The 19720-nt window shown below is 40.4% G+C and overlaps 1 protein-coding gene across 10 annotated transcripts in view; it reads left to right on the top strand.

Moving 5' to 3' along the window:
* ENOX1 (ecto-NOX disulfide-thiol exchanger 1) overlaps positions 1 to 19720 on the top strand; it is a 366745-nt gene that overhangs the window by 55700 nt on the left and 291325 nt on the right. For 9 of the 10 annotated variants that reach the window (XM_048926238.1, XM_048968963.1, XM_048925786.1 and 6 more), the window contains exon 2: positions 14725 to 14798. The gene's annotated coding sequence lies outside the window, so the exon portion shown is untranslated. Of the gene's footprint in view, positions 1 to 13620; positions 13641 to 14724; positions 14799 to 19720 lie in introns of those variants that run through there. The other variant, XM_048969226.1, reaches the window with a different exon arrangement.

Raw genomic sequence — 19720 nt, 5'->3', positions numbered from 1 at the left:
CCTCACTTTGGAGCCTGCCAGTCCAGCTGATGGAGTAGATGCTGTCTTGTGATACAGTATTTTCAATTAAACACCAGCCAGGGATTTCTCTGACTCAGAGAGGTAATGGCTGGCTGGCTGCTGCTTTCTAGGTAGTCCCTCATAATATAGTCTTCTGTCCTCTGTCTTGTGTAAAATCTAATCCTTGACATTGCAGATGAGCTGTGTTTGTTCTCATTACGTGATGCGTGTCTGTGAGATGAGTCAGCTGCATAACTCATCATGACCAAGACAGCTGAAATTATGCCATACCACAGGAGATACTGATTTAGTCACTATTATTGTTTTCTCTAATATGGGGGAAGTCGACCGAATGTTAATTATTTTTCATAAGAACAGCCCTGTTAAAAATCAAACTGCTGTTATTAGTGGCTAGAGATTTTCTTTCACCATCTAAGACCCTGTGTAACCAGCAGACTTCACGATCCTGTTCTTGGCATGGAAACTTTCTTTCCTTTGAAAGTTGTTGTACCGGTGTACCTTTCTTCCTGAGTGAAAAACGCTGCTTCTCAGAAAAGCAGTTAATTTTCAAAGCGTATCTGAAAAGGTTATGCCAGAATACCTGATAACCTATTTGACCATGCTTAACCATACTTAACTATACTTTGAAAGAGTATGCTCCATGTACTCCTTCCTAGTTATGTATTAATATTGATTAGTTAAATCTGTTTTAAATTTCTAATTTAGGAGTACAATAAGGTGATACTTAAGATTGCAGCTAGGATGGATTTTAAGAAAATTGGGACATTGCTCTTGAGAAAGTTGTGAGATCAGCGCTTCTAAACCTGCATTTTCTGATCTATAAAACCTACACAGTGCTTCAAATATTTAGTCTTCTGTGGTTGAGGCTTAAGCTTTAACATCCAATCCATCTGGGATCACAAGGAAGGCTGGAAATGCCTTTTCCTTTTAAATGTTGGATGCGGCTTCATGCTCAGAATGGAAGTATCATCTAACTGATTGGGATCATTTTAAACTATGATGTGCCAGCACTGTATGAATACATTTGACAATCTGGGGGTTAATTGGGTAATGCTATTGCTCTCACAGACACTTCAGCATTGTGGCAACAATTAAGGCATGTAAACTTGCTGGATTTTTGTGGGTAGTTAGAGTCCAGTTAAGAATCTAATTTGTAATGAATTAGACTCCTGTTCTTCTACTTCAGAGTGCCAAGCAAATTTTGACATCTTTGTGTAAGTGTTTCTAGTTCGCAAAGCCCTTTAGTTAAGAGTTGCTTGGTGTGATGCAATGCAGTGGAAAGGAGCTTGGGAGCTTTTCACTTGCGCAAGGATCTCAAAGTGTCACCCAATAGATGCGTCCTTAAAAGCTCTTGGGACTCATTGCTGCAATATATGAATACTTTTGAATGAATACTTTTGAATGGTGATCATCTCCTTATGCTCCCTTCTGGCCCTCAGAACAGTTGAAAAAAAAGCAATGTGCCTCTTAAAGCAAAATGACACAGGTGACATTGTTAGCAATCTAAGCTTAAAAATCAAGACTCAGACCATCCAAATCACAAGATTTTAAGAACAAAGAAGGCTTTCATCCCAGTCTTCATGCATTTTAATTTCTCACGACTTCTCTCACTGTGTATGTGAGGGGGTGGACAATAACTTGACGTTGAAAAGTGCACCTTTAATTCCCAGCCCTCTCTGCTTCCTCATTCTGAACTGGTTTCCTTTTGATCATGGTAAAACAAGAATGACCGCTCCTCAATTCTTATCACCCTCCTGCTTCTTCCTTCCTATTTCAAGACCTGGTTCCCTGGAGGCCCTGCTGACGTAGGACTATTCAATGCTAACGCATCTAATCCCAAGCCCCCAAATGCTTTTCTTAGCATTCAAATGATCTATTTCCTTTGAATAAGAATGTATTATTATTTTTGCAGGTTCTTTCAATTTTCCATTATCTTTTTGATAATAATCTGAGCTTATGGCAGACTTTCATATCAGGCAATTCTGGCTTCCTAAAAGTGAGTACGTTGCATCAATGACACCCAGAACTTCCTACTGCTGGGTGCTACAGTGCATGATACTAAACTAAAGACAAATCCTCTTAAGAGAGAAAGCTGTAACTTGCTTTGAAAAACAGCTGGAAATAATGAAACTTAAAGCAGATTTGACCCATGCAGATGGTGCCCTTGGGACAGAGAGGAGGCTCTTTTCCAGTAGTTATTCTTTCCAGCCTGAAGCTCTCAGGTTTAACCATTGCTCCCATAAAATCCACACTGGAAGATCTCCATGAAGAGAGACACTTTACTCCTGCTGCTTCTGCAGCCTGACTGCATGCTTGCTCTCTGCTCATCACTGTGGGGATGGCCACCCCTCTTTCTTCCTCTCTCTCCTTTCTTTCCCATCCTCGAGAAACCTCCTGTGGCTGAACGCAGTCATTAAATCATCCTCCTGTCTAGATATTTCCATATACGTGCAGAAGCCTGCAGGAGGAAATTACACAGCCTTCATGCCTGCTGCCTGGCCACAATTCTTCTGACAGAGCAAAGCATGCAATAAACTGGACAAAGAAATCAAGTAGTTACTCTCCTGTGAAGCTGCAGGGGTATTTTCGTGTTGTAGCATCTTTGCTATGTTAATAATGCTGCTTATTGCTGGAAAAGCACCTGAGCTTCATATAGTCCTTTTATTTGATATTTTTTTCTTAATAGTTGATTCTTAACTCATTTAATTAAAGCAGAAATGTAGTATTTTCTTTCCTTTTTTTTTTTTTTTTTTTGTGTGTGTGTGTGTGTGTGTGTAATTACTTAAACACTGTAAACGAGAATAGAAAAATACAGCAAGATTAACTTCTGGTTAAAATGCCATCACTAGAAATAGCTGTCTGAGTTGAGACAGTGGTAATTCAATTAAAAATGATTTACAAAAGATTGTTTCCACTTCTCCCTTGATCTGCCCTGCCCTTCTGTGTGGGACGTGGACAGCACTTTAGTCAGCATTTCCATTCTTTTAGCTCAATATTCCTTGATCTGGGGATTTGATTTTTTTTTTTTTTTTTTTTTTTTTTTTTTTTTTTTTTTTTTTCTTTCCCTTGCCCAGAATTTCAGGCAGAATGGAGTCCAAGAGTAGCAGCAGAGACTGTGGTGCTGGGTTTACATGTGATGTTCTGCCCATGTCACCCAGAAAACTACAGGATAAAAGAGTTTCTAGGGTCTTCATGACTTCCTTGTACGCAGTGCCTTCTGTCTCAGAGTCATTTTGGAGATGCTAGGATGCTGCTTCATCTGGACTCTTCCCCCATCCTTTGAGCCAGTCTCTTCTTCCTCTTCCTATCACTGCCTAATGCCCTCACCCTCGCATCCACAGCTCTGTCTCTAATAGCATAGGGCCATGAAATCATAAAACCATAGAACCATTTGAGTTGGAAGGGACCTTTAAAGGCCATCTGGTCCAACTCCTCTGAAATGAACACAGATGTCTACATCTAGATCTGGGTGCTCAGAGCCGGGCCCAATCTAACCTTGAATGTCTCTGACTGCTCTGTAAACATCATCCCACAGCAGTCTATACCTCACCCCAATGTGGCTCTCAATTTTTTTCTGACACACTTTCAGATCACTTAAAAGCAGCCAGTCACTTTTACTAAGCCAAGATCAGTTTCATGCACAGGTAGACTGCAGGGACGCAGCTGCCATTTTATGGCCTCTCCTCTGCAGCCAGCAGTGGGAATTAGCATCTGTATCGGTTAAGGGTAATTCATGTTTTATATCTCTTATTATCTCAAGACAAAGGAAGAAGGAAAAATCTCGAATTGACAAGCATTTTAAAGTATTATGTGTAGTAAAATTTTAGCATTGTATTTCTTTTCTTTGAAAAAGGAGAGAAGGTAAAATAATAGTCATTTTAGTTCCGATTTGCAAATTTTGTTGGACAAGGTGGAGAAACCAGGGAAAAATTATGAGAATAATTTAGATTCAGGGATATAAACTATGAGCTGTTGATCATTGTTTTCTGGTGTTATTTCCACTAATGTTCCCTCTTTAGGAAAACAGCAATCCTGTTTGTGCTGCTGTTGACCACTTTAGGAAAAAAAAAAAAAGTCAAGGGGAAAAAAAAAGGTACAACATGCAGATTCATAGAATCACCATAGAATCATAGAATGGCCTGGGTTGAAAAGGAGCATGATGATCATCTGGTTTCAACCCCCTGCTGCTACCAGACCAGGCTGCCCAGAGCTACATCCAACCTGGCCTTGAATGCCTCCAGGGATGGGGTATCCACAACCTGCTTGGGCAACCTGTTCCAAGATTCCATGATGCTCAGGTGATGACATTCTTTTAAGATCCCTTTCGGAACATACATTCCCTACGGTGCAAATACTTTCTCTGAATCACAGGCCACTTGTGAAGTGGGTAGAAGAGATTTGGTCTGCATTACAGAGTGAGACTGCTGTGGGAAAAGTGGAATTGCAGTGGATTGGAGAAAGCCAGAGTTACAGTTGAAAACACTTTATTCAGAAAATATTCTATTTATATAGATTGTTAAGACTATCTAAAAGTCCCTGGTGAGGGAAACCAAATCCACAATTGAATTGACAAGTCATTCTTTAAGAAGACTCCTGTTATTTTTGCTGCTGGAGTGCAGCAGAGAACAGAGGGTATATTAACACAGATGCTTGGCAAGATTTTTTAGCTATAACTGTCAAAGCCACTTCAAAATTAGAGTAAACTATTGGACAGCTTTAAAAATGAGTGTTGTAACTTTATGAAACACTGTTACTGTAATCCTTGCAGATCAACATGTGGCAAGATTATTTCGTTGGAAATATGTGCCTGCAGGCTATTTATTTTTTGTGTTTTGTTTAACAGCAATTGACATCTGAGATCAAGAAGGCTTAAACCAATTATGAGAGCTGGTGCAGCAAAAATCATGATTGATACATTTACAATGCAGGGTCGATTTTTGTAGTAATGCCATTTTATTAGTGAGTGGAACAAGGAGGAGAAGGGGACAGAAAGCATAAAACTTTGTAGCACCAAATTAGCAAGGTATTCTGACCGCATACAGATGTTCCTTCCCTCAGTGTGACACACTGATTGCCCTATGCAGACCTCAGAGAAGAGACAGCCGTGTAGCTGTTACTAAGCCTACTTTCCTCTCACTTTGACTTATTGGATTATTTTGTACAGTGGAATGATAGGAATTTAAAAATTAAAAAATGCTGTTGAGTCATCTGGCCCATCTTGCGGCTAATACAGGATTGTTCTCTGCGGATCTCTGTCCACTTGGCTTTAGATGTGATTGGACTTCAGCCAATTTCCTTTAGAAGATTATTCTACAATAGAATACACTTCGTTATTAGGATTTTCTTTTTTCCTGTCAGCCTAAATTTTACTTTGCTCAGTATAATCACATTACTCTTTACTATAGTTTCCTAAAAATCCCTATTAAAAAGAAAGTCCTTAGCATGCGCATCCTTCCACAGCTTATAGATAATTATCATGCTTCTCTTTCAACTGTGGCTTTAGTCAAGCTATACATATTTAGTTATTTTAGTATTTTCTAATAAATCAATCTTCCTAGATTAATGATGACATTTATTGCAGCTATCATTAAGCCAAATCTTAAATTCTTACATTTAAAATTCAACAAGAAAAGGCTGGACTGAATAAAGACTTACAGATTAGATCCTGGTGTCATTGAAAACCCATCTTTTGAACTCCTGTTTTTGACTTAAGATCTGTAATTTGTCTGAATGGCAGCTCTCCTGAGGCAAACTTCAGCAGTAAGACTTGTCTAAACTACCTTGAGTTATCTAGCGTAAGTGCCTACATCAAAGCTATTCTCCTTAGGTTCCTTTTGGGATCATTGGACCCTATAGTTGGGTGCAATTCATCTAAGTCATTTTATATATGCATGTTATGATGAGAAGAATTGAGCCTTCAAGGTAGCTATTTTTCTCTCTCAATTAAGGGTAGCCCAAGGTGATGTGTTCCAATATTGACATTTGCAGTTGGTGAGACAAATTCTTCACCCTGGAGCTGAAGTTATGGAGATCAATACAGAGCGACTGTGCCAGAGGGACACCTGAATCACACTCATCAGTCCTTCTGTCCTGGACCAAAGACTTTGGTATTCAAAGGCAAATTTTGTGCACATTGAGATATCGTGATTTGAGAAGAGAAAAGTCTTGATGCTCTCCATGGCAATGCCACATACTGGAGACAGCACTGGGGAGCTTAGTTCAGTGAAGCTTTATGTACTGGGTATGCTGAGATCTTCCTAACACATCTGAGTGGCACTGAATTCAATGAAGAAGTATGATGGTTATACTGAAAAACTGGGGAGTGGATAAAAGTGCCTTTTGAGTAGACATGGAACAGGTACAGCTCTTACTTGTAGAGAGCAGGGGATCTAGGTGTCAGCTGCTTAGGTTTTCAAGTAACTCTGGGTTGGAGGCAGGCTATAGCCAGTGTCTTCAACTTTCCAGGTTCTCTAGTAAGATGGCTGCTGTGTGGCAGGTGCTTACTGTTCTCCCCTTCTCCCCTACTTGTTTGTCCTTTGCTGAAAGCTTAGTGCTCAGAATCCAAACTGCATTTAACATGTAGCCCCAGGCAGATGACCGTTCAGGTACAATCCTTGCCTTTTGGCTAGCCTTAGGTTGCAGCTTGCCCTCCATGCAGCTGGAATCATTCCTAACTTAAAATGGAATAACTCAGAAAAGAAACCAGCATCTGTGTTTTGTTCATTAGGAAACAATAATTAAAAAAAAGTTATAGTTTCCCAGTAGCAGGTTCCCTTCCAGCAGGCTTGATGGCAAAATATGCTAAGTCTCTATTCCCTGTAATTGGTATATAGTATCTCGGCAGAAACTTTGTTCTAAATAGATTTTGAGAGTAAATACCAGAGAGGGAGAAGAGCTGTTGAAATTGAGGGATAATATCACTGCAAGTTAACATGTTCATTAATTAATCCTGAAAGAATTTAGGCTGAAAATTAAAATAAATTTTTCAGACATCCCAAGAGGTGAAGTTCTGAAGTTCTACAATAAACTCCAAACACATTATTAAAGTAGATTGAAGACAGAATTTGGTAAACCTGTACAAGGTTTTCTCCATTATGCATTATCATGCATATAAACATTTGCAACAGTTACTGAAAAATAAAATTGAGCTTGCAATATGAATATCCAGTCATAGTGGTACCAAAGGGGAAAAAGAAAGGAGGCTGACAACTGTTCATATGCCGGCACCATAATCTGTTGTGTGTTGAATGCTGTGTTTCATGGAGTCTGCTGTTTGCTAGCAGATGCCAGGAAGACTCAATCTGAGAGGTCAGCATAAGAAACTACTCTGTGACCCTCCTGAACAAAGCAAGATCAGGAACTAGACAAGAACCCAGTTTGCCCCCCTGGGTATTATACTCCTTCGAGTACTGCTGCCCAAACACTGTACTCAAACTTTTCTCAGCCAAAACCTGCTGAAAACTTGGCAGACAACAGGGTTCTGCTCTTAACTCACGGTAGCAGGAGCAAAATGCAGCTATCCTCATCATCAGACATGCAATCCTCACAGGCTACAGGCCTACCATAGCTTCATCCTAATGCTAAAAGACATAGTACAGAATTGTTTTGGGATATTTAACTCTGAAGCATCACTGTCCTGGAGATGAGAAGGGCTTGGAGGAGTGTCTGTCAGGCATGGGTAGCATTTTTAGCTACCTTTGCTTAAAACTGCTCTTCTATCCTTAAACTATTTTATCGTCATGATGTGAACTCATTCTGCCACTAGTCTGTCTGCTAACAACCTCTGTGTGCTACTCCTCATCACCTGTGTTTTTTCAGAGCGTAGCGTTTTGGTGCCTGTCCTCCACTTCAAGCAGAAGGCACAAATAACTGCTGAGAAGGGCTTCCTAGGCTCCTTTCTAAGTTCTTGATCCTGCTTCCCTTCGCAGCTTACTTATGAGACAAGAAGGAAAGTAGGCCATTCTTTAAAGCTAAAAATAACTGTGACCAAACACCTGCGAGTTGTTGCTGGCTTCCATTACAGTGGCTGTCTGTTTTAATGAGGACAGGGTGATCCTCCTTTGAAAGAGCATATGATTTTTCTTCTATGGATTTCTTGACCCACTTGTGATTCCTGAGGCTGACCTTTACTGATGGCTGGTTCTGAATGGTTTGTCCTTTTATGCAGCTATGTGGTAACATAATCTTCAGATATTACAGTGCTGGAATTTATTTAAGGACCTTCCCAGACAACTGAATGTCATGGTCATGGCAAGTTTACCTATGTTGTCCCCATAAGATTTAATCCTGAAAAATGTGATCTACGTTTAATTTATTAGAACTCCTCTTTGTAATTATTTGAACAGGATTTTCTCAGTAGTTGTCACTGTAGTTGAGGAAGGGCAGGGTTTGAAATGTATTCCATCTAAAGCACTGAATTGCTTACCAAGTCTTTCAGAATGAAGCGGGGCAGCCCGGTTTTTCTGCCTTTCTTTTAAAATAGAAAAAAATAAAAGTGTGTATTTCCATACTGGATTTCTATTCCAGTCTGTAGACCTCAGTGATGAAAGCACAGCTGCAGATCTCAGACCATCTGCAGGGATGCATCAGGGTAGCATAGGCTCTGCACTGCCTACCCCAAGGCAGCAGTTGTGTTTTCTGCCTGTGTCAGGGGATGTGAGGACTGCTTCCCTTCAAAGTTCCTGCCACAGTAAAGTTGCTCAACTCTTTGTTCTTTCCCAGAAGTGTTTTGGGTTTGGAATCTTTGCAATGTAGATGATGTTTCTGAGGCAGTGCAGGGAGTCTTTCTCCACTTTTTCCCACAGATCACCTGGAGAATCCAGTCATGGAAAATGGATGTTGTCAGCCATTCGAAATTAGCTCTTTGAGTCCAGAAGGGCCTGCATTCTTATATATCTTCTCATTTTAGGGAACATTGGTTTGTACTAGCTTGCCAAGAAGACAATCAAAGAAAGGATTTCGCTTTCTAATCTACTTCACTGTCAGTTCAGGATAGTCCCAGAAACCATTTGCTGTATTGATTAAGCTGATGCCCTGTGTGGTTACTCTGTCTGTAACAGCAATGGGTGAATATTCTCATTGTGATGGGTGGCAGGAGTCTGAGATGTGGGACTGGGTTGACACTGATTGACTCCACTTCCTGCCTATTTGATTGAAGCAGAGAACCCAGACTTTAAATACTAGTGTTGCTGAAGAGGGAAAAAAAACACCCCACAAAGTAATAGGTTAAAAAAATGTTTTATTGCATTATCGTGTAGCACATTCCATTGCACACAGCGTGACTGTAATTTTGTCAACGGTGGTGTACAGGTTAATACACTTTATTGAGGCAGTTTCATTAGACTGAAACTGAAATCTGTACAGGAGGCTCTGTTTTTTTTCTCTCTGAAGTCTATTAGGTGTTGTATCTTAGGGGAGCTGTAAGAAGATTGGCTCCCAAGAATAATCTGTTCCTTCTCTTCCAGAGAAAAGTTAGAATGTTTAATTTTAGTTAGGATAATTAGTATAATTTCACATGGGTTCAGGAGATAAGAGAGAAGGTATGAGATAGAGCTTCTTTAATTTGCCTTTATTAACTATACGAACTGTGAACCTGCTGGCCTCACTGTACTGTCAAAAGGGGAGACATTTTTCTGCACTTGTACATTTATGTTAAAAAGAACAAATTTAAAATAGGGATGGTAATCATGGAACCTGAAAGGGTAATTCTGAAAAATGAGGTATAATAAAGAAAGGCTTGGCACGTCCATTTATTCCCAGGTTTCACTCTTCAACTGAATGTAAAGGAAAGCCAGGAAACCCACCATCTTGTAAATTTTAATACAAAAAAGATGTAAAAATGACAACAGCCTGCTTTGTTAAATGTTACTGGCTGGCATCTGAAACTGATATCAATTATTAAGGGTCTCACCTCTTAATTGCTGGATACAAACCCAATTCTTGAAAAACTTGCAGTTATTTCAGTGTCTACTCTTTGCAGAGCAATAAAGACCTTATCCATAGTGTCTGATATACACTGCATATTCAGTGTAGCAAAATGGAAGGGTATTTACAAATTAATGCCTGTGAAATGAGGAGATCACAACAGATTTCTGGCATCGTGCTTCAGCCTGGGCTCTGTGATACAGTTTAGATAATTCTTGGTGTAGAATCTGCTCTCCTGTGATTTGAAAATCCTGTGTTCAGTACTGTCCAATTTAGTCATTTTGCCTAAGGCAGTGAGCAAAACTTGAGTCTATCTTTGATAGTAATTACTTATACAGTAATGTGAAATACATAATGGATGATGTAAGAGTTGAAGCTGTTTATTTATTAGACAATTGTTATGAGCTGGGGAATTCTTTTCTTGTAAGACTATCAGCAAACATTCTCACCATACTCGCGCTGTGAGCATAAATGAGCAAAGAATCACCCAGTAAAGTGTTACTTAGAGAGTGCATGTTTGTTTTCCTTTTGCATTCCCAGCCCTAGAGTTTCTTTCATTTCCTATGAAAACTTGCATTCTGTAGAATGCAGTGGATACCTTCCAGCTGGAAAATTTTAGATGTAATAAATAGCATGTAAAAGAGCCGGCAGACCATTACTTGGACTTTTTCCATCCCAGACTCTGGAGAAATGTGACTGAAAGGAAGATGAAGAGGCCAGATAATTTGTGCTCTGTATTCACAGCTTTTGGGTGACTGGGGCTTCTGAAAGCATACAAAAGTGGTCAAAGTTATAAATTTATAAAGCAAAACCTCAAAAAATTCCCTTTTCCTCTTTTTCTCCCACCTCACTTATATACACTCATTCACACGCAAGTAAGTAGACAGACCAACTGGGATAAAACAATAAACACTCATAGTTTTTCTTAAGTTTTCAGTTGGCTCTGAAGTGGAATCAGTTTTATGTTGGTACAAATGATGCTCGGAATGCTTTTTGCAAAGGGTGAAATGTAGTGCCCTTAAAAAAAAAAAAAAGAAGCGCAGAAACAATGATGTAGACTATTGGAGCCCCAGTGTATCACTGCTTGTACCTCGACTCCTTCTGACAGATGTGTTGAGAGAAAAAAAAAGAAAGGTCTTTAAAGGATATAACCACGGTACATCACAGTGCCATCTGGCACACCATCTCTTCCACACCTTTCTAGGCCTAAATAGGAAAGTCAGGATCCAGCAATTCCACATAGTTTCTGATGAGACTGTGCCGTTCTATTCTTTTTTCATTACAATTATAAAGGATGTATTTAATTGTATTTAATGTCCTGGCTGGACATTGTTTTTTTGATGTGCTGTCAGATCAGAGCAGTTCTTCATGGGGTAAATATTATCCCAACTTACACTCAGGCTTCAGCCCCGCATCAAGCGACTCAGAAAATATTGAGGTTGTTTAAATGCAGCAAGGCTTGCAAATAACAATTTTTTAGAACTGCCAGCATGTCAAAACATTGAAGGAAAATATTGAAGTGTACCAGTGGGCTTCCAGTTTGTCTGGTGCTTTTTCTATTGAATAATCACATCTTCTAGGGTCTAAAGTGGTAGTTCGTTGTATGTAATGTATCGCTGTCATGCCACAAGGCATTCAGAAAAAAGAGATTGAAATTATCTTGAGGGAACCAAATCGCTTTATTTCAGAGACAAATTGGATTGATCTATCTTACCATTCTCTATAGATTTCATAAGCACATTGCTTGTTGAAGTGGTAGCAGACATTTTATATATTATAGCAATTTGCATACGTTCATTAAGCTGTGCTCTGTAAGGCTTTCTGACAGGGGCATTTGATGAATCCTTTTGTGAACTGCATTGTTTCTTTGCACAGAACAATCTGTTAAATCATGCCTTTGTCCTTCAGTTTGTCAGTATCAGTAAATGAAGCAGATGTTAGTAACCATGGGAGGGTTTGGGGGCTTTTTTGGTGTTTGCAGAATATGGGATAACTGTGGAGGGCATGGTGCATTTGCAGAAGTGACAGCTGGTGTTATTAAAGATAGAAAGTGTACTGCAAGTACGAAGTTTCCTTGGCATGTTTTAATAATCCTATGAGATCTTTTGGAACAGATAGATGGGTGGTCACTTCTAAAATAAAAGCTGAAAATGTTATGCACAGCAAATTGTGTGTATGTATCTGAATGTAATTTTTCTTAACTTTGGTTGCAAAGTTTGGCTGCCACAGAGCTGCCTCAACCATGCAGTAATTCACGATGCTTCTCTATAAATATGTGATAAGGAGTTCCCAGGTCAGCAATCCCTTGAAACATGTCTTTGAGTGATATTGTTTCATGCATTATCACATCAGGAGAATTTTACACCTGGTTCATGTTTTCAAGGTTACCTTTATAACAGAAGTTTTGTTGTTCTTGACTGCTCTTGGGTTCAACTTGGGTACTTGACCAAACTTAGGTCCTACTGCCCATCATAAAGACCACTCAGCTTAAGATACTTGCATCCTTGCATCAGCGTGCGTTTCGGTGCTTAATGGTGAGTGATAACTCCTATTCAAATGAGGCAGTACGAGGACTTATAGTCCACTGCAGAGGATGAGACATGGAATCATTAATGTGGGTAAAAAGAGAACCATAGAATGGCTTAAGTTGAAAGGGACATGAAGACCATAGAATGATAGAACCCTCAGAGTTGGAAGGGATTTCTGAGGACCATCTAGTCCAACTTCCCTGCAATGAACAGGGACACCACAGCTACATCATGTTGTCCAGGGCCTGATCCAGCCTCACCTTGGAAATCCCCAGAGATGTGGCATCAACTCAAAACTAGATCATCTAGTTCCAACCCAAAGTATAGCGTAGGAAATGTATTTCTGTGAGAAAAGTGTTATAAAGCTGATTGCTGGAGAAGTAATTGCAGAAAAGCAGAAGACATTATTTCAAAAATTAAAGAGAAAACTTTGGCCACACTTTGATCTTGTAAACAGCCCCCACTGCTTTTGGAGGTGGTATTCACTGATTTATACATTAACATTAATGGAATTCTCTTTGTGATTCCTCTGCTCCCTATTGTGGAAATCTCTTTTGGGGAATTGAATAGGAGATGTGAAGGGCAGAGATGCGACTTTACTCATGCCTCCCTGTAATGCAGTCTGAGCTGCTGAGTCTGGTTTCTCTGCGATTGACATCAGCAGCAGGAATGGCAAGATAGTGTATAGAATAAATAATCCTAGCTATTGTCATATTTATAGAGACTGCCTGAAAATATGTAGAGAAGACCTGTGAGGGATTTCTGTAGTTGTTGTTCTTACACATGAAAGTAGGCAGCAGCTACAAATCAGTGAACTGTTGCTTTTGTAAGAAGAATTGGCAGAATCTTTCATGCAGTTGCTGGATAAAAATTTCTATTGCTTCTGCCTCACAGAGACAGCCTTATCTTTATGTCTGATTATCTTGCAAAAAAAAAAATGAGCTGTGAAATAATTATCCATGCTGATATTTACATTTTGTCTCCCTGCTTGAAAATTACCAGCTCACAGAAGGGAACAGAGGGAACCTAGGACTCCTTTGGTGGGTTGAGCCCTTGGAGAAGAATTTGCCTGCTATTCAGCTGCAGCACCCAGGTGCTCCCAGCCAGGTGACCATTGATACGTAGTGGGTATGAGCTGCTCTGTGACTGACTCATCTAACTGCTGAGGTGATTCACTTTGCTGATGCTGGGAATCATGTGGTGGGTACTAGTGGTGCAGCTGCAGGCAAAAACTCAAACAGAATTTTGGAGAAAGGAAAGAGGCAAGGCTTTTTATAATGTGCACTTGAGGTTTCTTTAGAGTTGTGGCTGTTTTGCAGCACTGTGTGGAAGACTGTTTCCCGCTTCAGAATTCAAAGATGCTGTTGGTGCAACAGAAGTACTCAGTACAGCATCTGTTCATGTTGGTGAAGCTGATGAGGTCATCTCAGAAATCACTGTCCAGAGCAAAGATCAGACCAAGAGCATTTGGACATGTTAGCTAGTTTTCTTCTTTTTTTTTTTCTTTCCCTATATCTTGTCCTGGTTTGCTGAGCCTGTTTTTTTCTCCTAGTGTATCTTCTTTCTCTTTTTTTGCTTTCTTAAGCATGTTGGACTTATGAAACACCTTATTCTCTGCGTCATTGTGCAGGAATGACCAGGAAAACTTACAGTTACTCTAGGACTAATTGTAATTAAGTGTTACATATGCTTACGAAAGTGTAAGCGTTTAGAATTTTGCATTTGTAGCAGAACTGCCCCATTCAGCATTTTTGGACACAGAACGAAAGCACACGATGATGTCCTTGATTTTTTTTTCATGTGGTTTCCCTGTTCCCACTGCTGTCCTGCTTCAAAGTAAAGCAGAAAATTGCTTACATGTACATAGGACTGTTTGTGGTTTACTCATACGTTCTTATTTTCTTCTATGCCATCATTAGTTTTGCATATTGACAATGTTGCTTTTGTTCTTGCATTATGGATAGTTGTAGCAAAACAGCTGTTTGGAAATTTGATGTATTTTCAGAGCTTTTTTCTGATTTTGAATTCATATGTAGAAGTCACCTAAGGACCTGTCTGTTATTATATGTGTAAAATTTAAGTTATCTTACCATCAGTTTTATCACCCACAGCATGTGGGTACCCATGTGATGTACAACTGTAGCGGAATCAGCTCATGACCTCATTTCCAAATATGATGATATTTTTTCTTTTCACTTGTAGTCTTCAGCTTTATTCTTTTAGTGAGTTGTACATATTATCTCCTTTCCAGATTTTGGACTCTGAATTTGGAACAGTTTGGGGTTATATGCTTCTTGAAACTTGGAGAATACCTGCAATAAATAGGTAAGTGCAATAGACACTTTCATATTTTGTGCTGGATGATTTTGGAATATATATGAGTTTTGTTTAGTGCTGAACTTTGTAAAGCTCTTGATAAATGTAATTTACCATGAATGGGCCAGTATGATGGATCTTTGCAGGCTGAATTTTCAATAACACGTGATATTTTTATGGCAGAAATTGGGAAATACATGATGCTCACAGCTACTCAGAGAGAAGTGTGTAGCCAAATGTACAAATTTATCTTCAAAATGAAGGGTCTCTGTGAGCAAGTGAGAAGCTCTGGAAATAAAGTGACTTGAAAAAATTGACTCTACTCAGTCCTCCTGTACTTAAGGCTGTGCTTTAACTAGCTTTTGTCTGTGTTTCATTTGGTTTTCTTTGCAAGTGCTGACGGCAGTAAAGGTATGAATGTGACTAAATGCTTGAAGAAAAGGGCCGTAAAGGTTGAAATTTTGGGCATGCTGAAGTTCCTGGAAATTTTCTCAAGTATTTCAGTGAAGCTGGTAATTTACTTGGAACATTTACAGAAAATATTCAGGCAATTTGAGAAGTACATTCTTGCATATAATGAAGAAATTTTTTAGGTGATTTCTTTTTTAAAACTTGGGTCACACTTTATGATGCTTGAAATGCTGCTGAGCTCCTAACAGCAGAGAAGGGAAAACAAGAAGATGTGGAAGGTTTTATTCTTTCTAAAGAATTTACAGAATCGGACAGTTTTTGCATCTCAGCTCTAAAGAGGAAAAGGCTTCTCAAATGTGTGGATGTAACAATTGAACTTATTTTGATCTGTATGAGAAACTTTGAAGAAATTTGTATTGGCATAGAGGCTGAATTGTTCTTATGGAATAAAATTCAGGAGTAGGTTTTGACGTAGGAGACTCAAGAGATGGATTTTGAAAGAAGTTGCTTCTTGTATAAGAATTAGAATGCAAAGTATTTTCATGCTGTATTTTCTCTGTAAGTCCTGAGATGCTTGACAGAAACTGGAGAACCACTGTCTCTATTTTGTGTATGGGGTCAGAAACTTGCTTGGTTTACTTAATGTGTGATTGTCCTATTTCTGGATCTACTGGATGTTCAGGGCTGTGTCCAGGTCTGTTTGAGGATGTCATGTTTTATGATGTTTTCAGAGTGTGTACAAAAGATCTGAACCCTATTTCTTATTGTTTCCTTAATATTTCTCTAATCTGGTGACGTGCTTTTACTTCCCCCCTTTTCCTCTATGCCCTCCCTCTTTGTGATACATTTCTTCCCATTTGTTCTGTTTTGTTTTGTCTTTTGCTTCTTTATTTTTCTTTCCCATGGCTTTTGCTTTTTGCCACTCGTTCTAATTCATTTTCAGTCTCTGGAGATTGGCAGTGGTGGGATCTTTCACAAGGAGGAGCTTCAGAAAAAAAATCATAGCAGAATGAGCTTCCCTTTTATTGCCTCTCTAGAGAGCCTGCTGTAAAAGGAAACTTGCTGTCATTCCCGTAAATTTTCTTTTGCAGCCAGCTCTGCTGGGCGTCCCCTTTGTGCCCTGTGAACATCTGTGTTGCAGCTTACGTCTGAACCCAACTGCAGAACAAATATGTGAACCTGCTTCTTGTTTTGAGCAGGAAGCTGCTGCTATTAGTAGGGCAGGTGGCCTCGGTTCACCTGCGACTTCTATTCCCTGCCTGGGAGTGAAGCAGCCGTCTGTCCTCTCCCCTCCCTCTTCTGGTGCCTTTGTCCATGGGGAAGTGCATTTCCCTGCTTCCCTCGAAGCACTGCCCCTTGCCTGTCAGCTGTCAGCATTCATTTTCTCCCTGAAATTTTCCCAAGACGTCATGCACAAGAAAGAAAGCAGCAAGCGCTGTATGACTTTTATGGCGTAGTTTACTTTCCGTTGCTCCTGGAAACTTGTGCCTTCGTGCATGCAGTCATTCAGGCACCACCCAGTGACACCACCGTTCTGCATGGGGAAGAAATCTTCAAGTCCTGAAGTGTTCAGTCTCAGCCCTATTCCCAGGGCTGTGCACAAGCTTCCAGGAAAAGATGGCAGTTTTATGAACAGCTGTTGGACACTGCAAGAGACAGATCACCAAGCATGAATTGTGAACCTAACTTCAAACAGATTTATGTTAACTAAATTTTCTTTTTCCACCCTCATTTAAAGAAAGGAAAAAGAAGCATCAGTGCTGCCCTGTTTGCACAAGCGCCATCCCACTTGAGCGTGCTCAGCAACATTTGAGAAGCGTAGGTGATGAACTGCAATCTTTGTGACATATGTGCGCCGCAGAGAGAAATCTGTTGTGTCAGGTTGGCTTCAGTTTATTCTTGCTGTTGTGATGAGCCTAGAAGGTGTGGAAACTTTTGAGGAGGATTGGGTGTGATGGCAGAGAACGGCTGTGACTCTGGCAGGGGGATGTGAGGTCAGTCTGAATTGGCAGCCATCAGCTGAGAAGGGAGCATGGCTGACTTAGCAGTAGGCTGCACCAGTGCCACAACTTCCCTCAGATATTTCAGTTACTTGGAAATAGCGAAACTTCCCTTTTGATGGTAGCTGGAATGGCTACTGGGCAGCATTGCTTTCCTTCCCTTTCAGTAATTGAACTGCCTTTTGGCAGGACGTTACATCAGTTTTAGAGCTTCCCAAGCCAGGTTAGAAGTTGGCCCCCCTCTTTCCAAAACTAACTGTCAAGGCAGTCCCAGTACTCCGCAGATGTCTCTGTACATCTGAATCCTGCACAGACAATGGTATCTCATGCTCATTCGTGTGTGCACTTGTTATGGAGAGAAGGATTGGTCTGGCTGATTGTACTATTGGGAGTGCTAAACAGCAAAAACCTCTAAACAAAAAAATCTGGTCCTCTTCAAACGTTGGCGGACAGATATCTGTCTTCCATCTGTGGCAGCCTGTGCAAAACAGCAGAAGAGCTGCAAAGTTTGTGTTCAGAAACCTTGGAGAAATAACTGGCAGGCACTGACTTATTTTTTAATTGCACGCAGATCTGAAACATTAAACACAGAAAGTTAACGTTGAATTGTGACAAGCAGGCAGAAGCAGGGAGGTTCAGCCACAGGCCTGCGCACCATCCTGCAGGAGGAAGGCTATGGGGTGTGTGGCCTTTGACCCTTGGGCACTGCTGCCCAGGCCCTGCTGTCCATTGGAAGGGGCAGTGGTCACCCACTGGCACAAGCAGTCCACTGGCTCCCCTATGTCCCACTTCCCCTGGCTGCACCCATGCTCCCTGGCTCCCAGGCTGCCCCCTGCAGGTGCCTGATCCTCGCGTGGGGCATCCATCCTGTGATGTTGCAATGCAGTGGAATGAATGATGGCTGAGAAGCTTGTGTTCTGACTCTTACTTGGGGCTCTGCTGCTTTCAGTGGGCTTTGAATCAGCCTGGTGGCACAACTGGGAAGCCAAGCAAGGCTGTGCATCAGGCAGTACCCCTGGGCAGCAACAATTTGGTTTGATTAGAAGAGGTGTCAGCTTTTAGCATTCCCCTGCTCATTTTTAATTTTCCCTCTGCCTCCCCACGTAGGCAGTTCCCTGTATTTAGTACAATGTGTCTCTGCTGTGTTGTCCCTTTTATTTATCAAACTTATGCAAAGAAGTTCCACGTTAAAGCATTTACCTTTTCTCACTTGCAACTGCTTGTCTCCCTTTGCAGTGCTAGAAAACATGTGTTTACAATAGGTGATTACAAGCACGACTCTTTGGTACAAGGAAATCTGGAGACAAAGTTGTCTTCAGATTCCCTAGAACAATTGGAGCTGAGTCACATTGTTAAACATGCCATATGTTACCAAGTAACGTGCGATGTTATTAAGTGAGGATGTCAGTAATGTGTTACACCACTGTCAGACTTAAAAATTAAAGCATTAATACAGAGTGTTGAAATAGACTTGTTTAGGTTTGGCCTCCATTTATATTAGTACTTCTGCACGCAAATTTAATTCCCAATGCAAGAAAATGAAGGTAAAGGAAGGAAAATGAAAGCAAGCCTTTCTACATAAATGGCTTAGTGACTCTGAGTACTTAACAAAGGGACAGGCTATATAGGATGTGAGTGTCCACCTTTCACCTAACCTTTCTCCTAACAGGCTGTCACCTACAAGAGACTCTTCCTTAGACCTCCTGAACCTTCCTTACAATGCTGCTGTCAGGATGTGCTATGCAGGCATGGGGTGGAGGTGGTAAACGTCTAAGTGAAAGATGTTTGTTTTATATGGACACTCAAGAAACCAATGCAATGAAGGTATATGATCTGCTGTTGATTCTGCTGTGCTTTTTTTAACAGTGCTTGCTCGAGGAGGATGTTGCAGAATTGGAAAGAGGTGCAAATTCATGTGTTGTGCTCTCTGAATGGGTATTAGCTGTAGATTCTAGCTGTGGATTCCAGCTGTAGATGACCCTGTTCATTGCAGGGGGGTTGGACTACCTGACCTTTAAAGGTCCCTTCCAACTCAAATGATTCTATGATTCTGTCTATACTCATCACACGTGTGCTTCCTGTCTCTGTGTATCCCAGCAATATGCACTGCTCTTTAGAATACAGGGTTTGGGTCTGAAATCTCACATGTAGGTAAACTGTGTGGTAGCCTGATGTAGCAACATAGGAACTAAGTAATGTGATTTTGTAAAGACAAGATATCCAGCACAGTGTATCATAAATTGATCCCAGGAGGACAGACCTAGAATATAAACTGTAGTGCTTTGAATATCTACATGTTATTACTGTATTAAACACTTTGCAGCAATTTGTATTGTATTACAGCTGACAAAGTATTTTACCTCCTAGTAACTAACTAATGTAAATAGTGCTGATATTTTTCTTTTCCATATTTATAATTACATTAACTGCTTTGCGTATTAATAACAAACAGTTAAGTGTCAGCACCCAAGCTGTGGCTGCCAGTAATCCACCAGCAATTTGTTTTCGTACTCAAAATGT

The sequence above is a fragment of the Lagopus muta genome, chromosome 1 (assembly GCF_023343835.1).
Source record: "Lagopus muta isolate bLagMut1 chromosome 1, bLagMut1 primary, whole genome shotgun sequence".
Taxonomy (NCBI): Eukaryota; Metazoa; Chordata; class Aves; order Galliformes; family Phasianidae; genus Lagopus; species Lagopus muta.
This window is presented reverse-complemented; position numbering and strand designations above follow the sequence as displayed.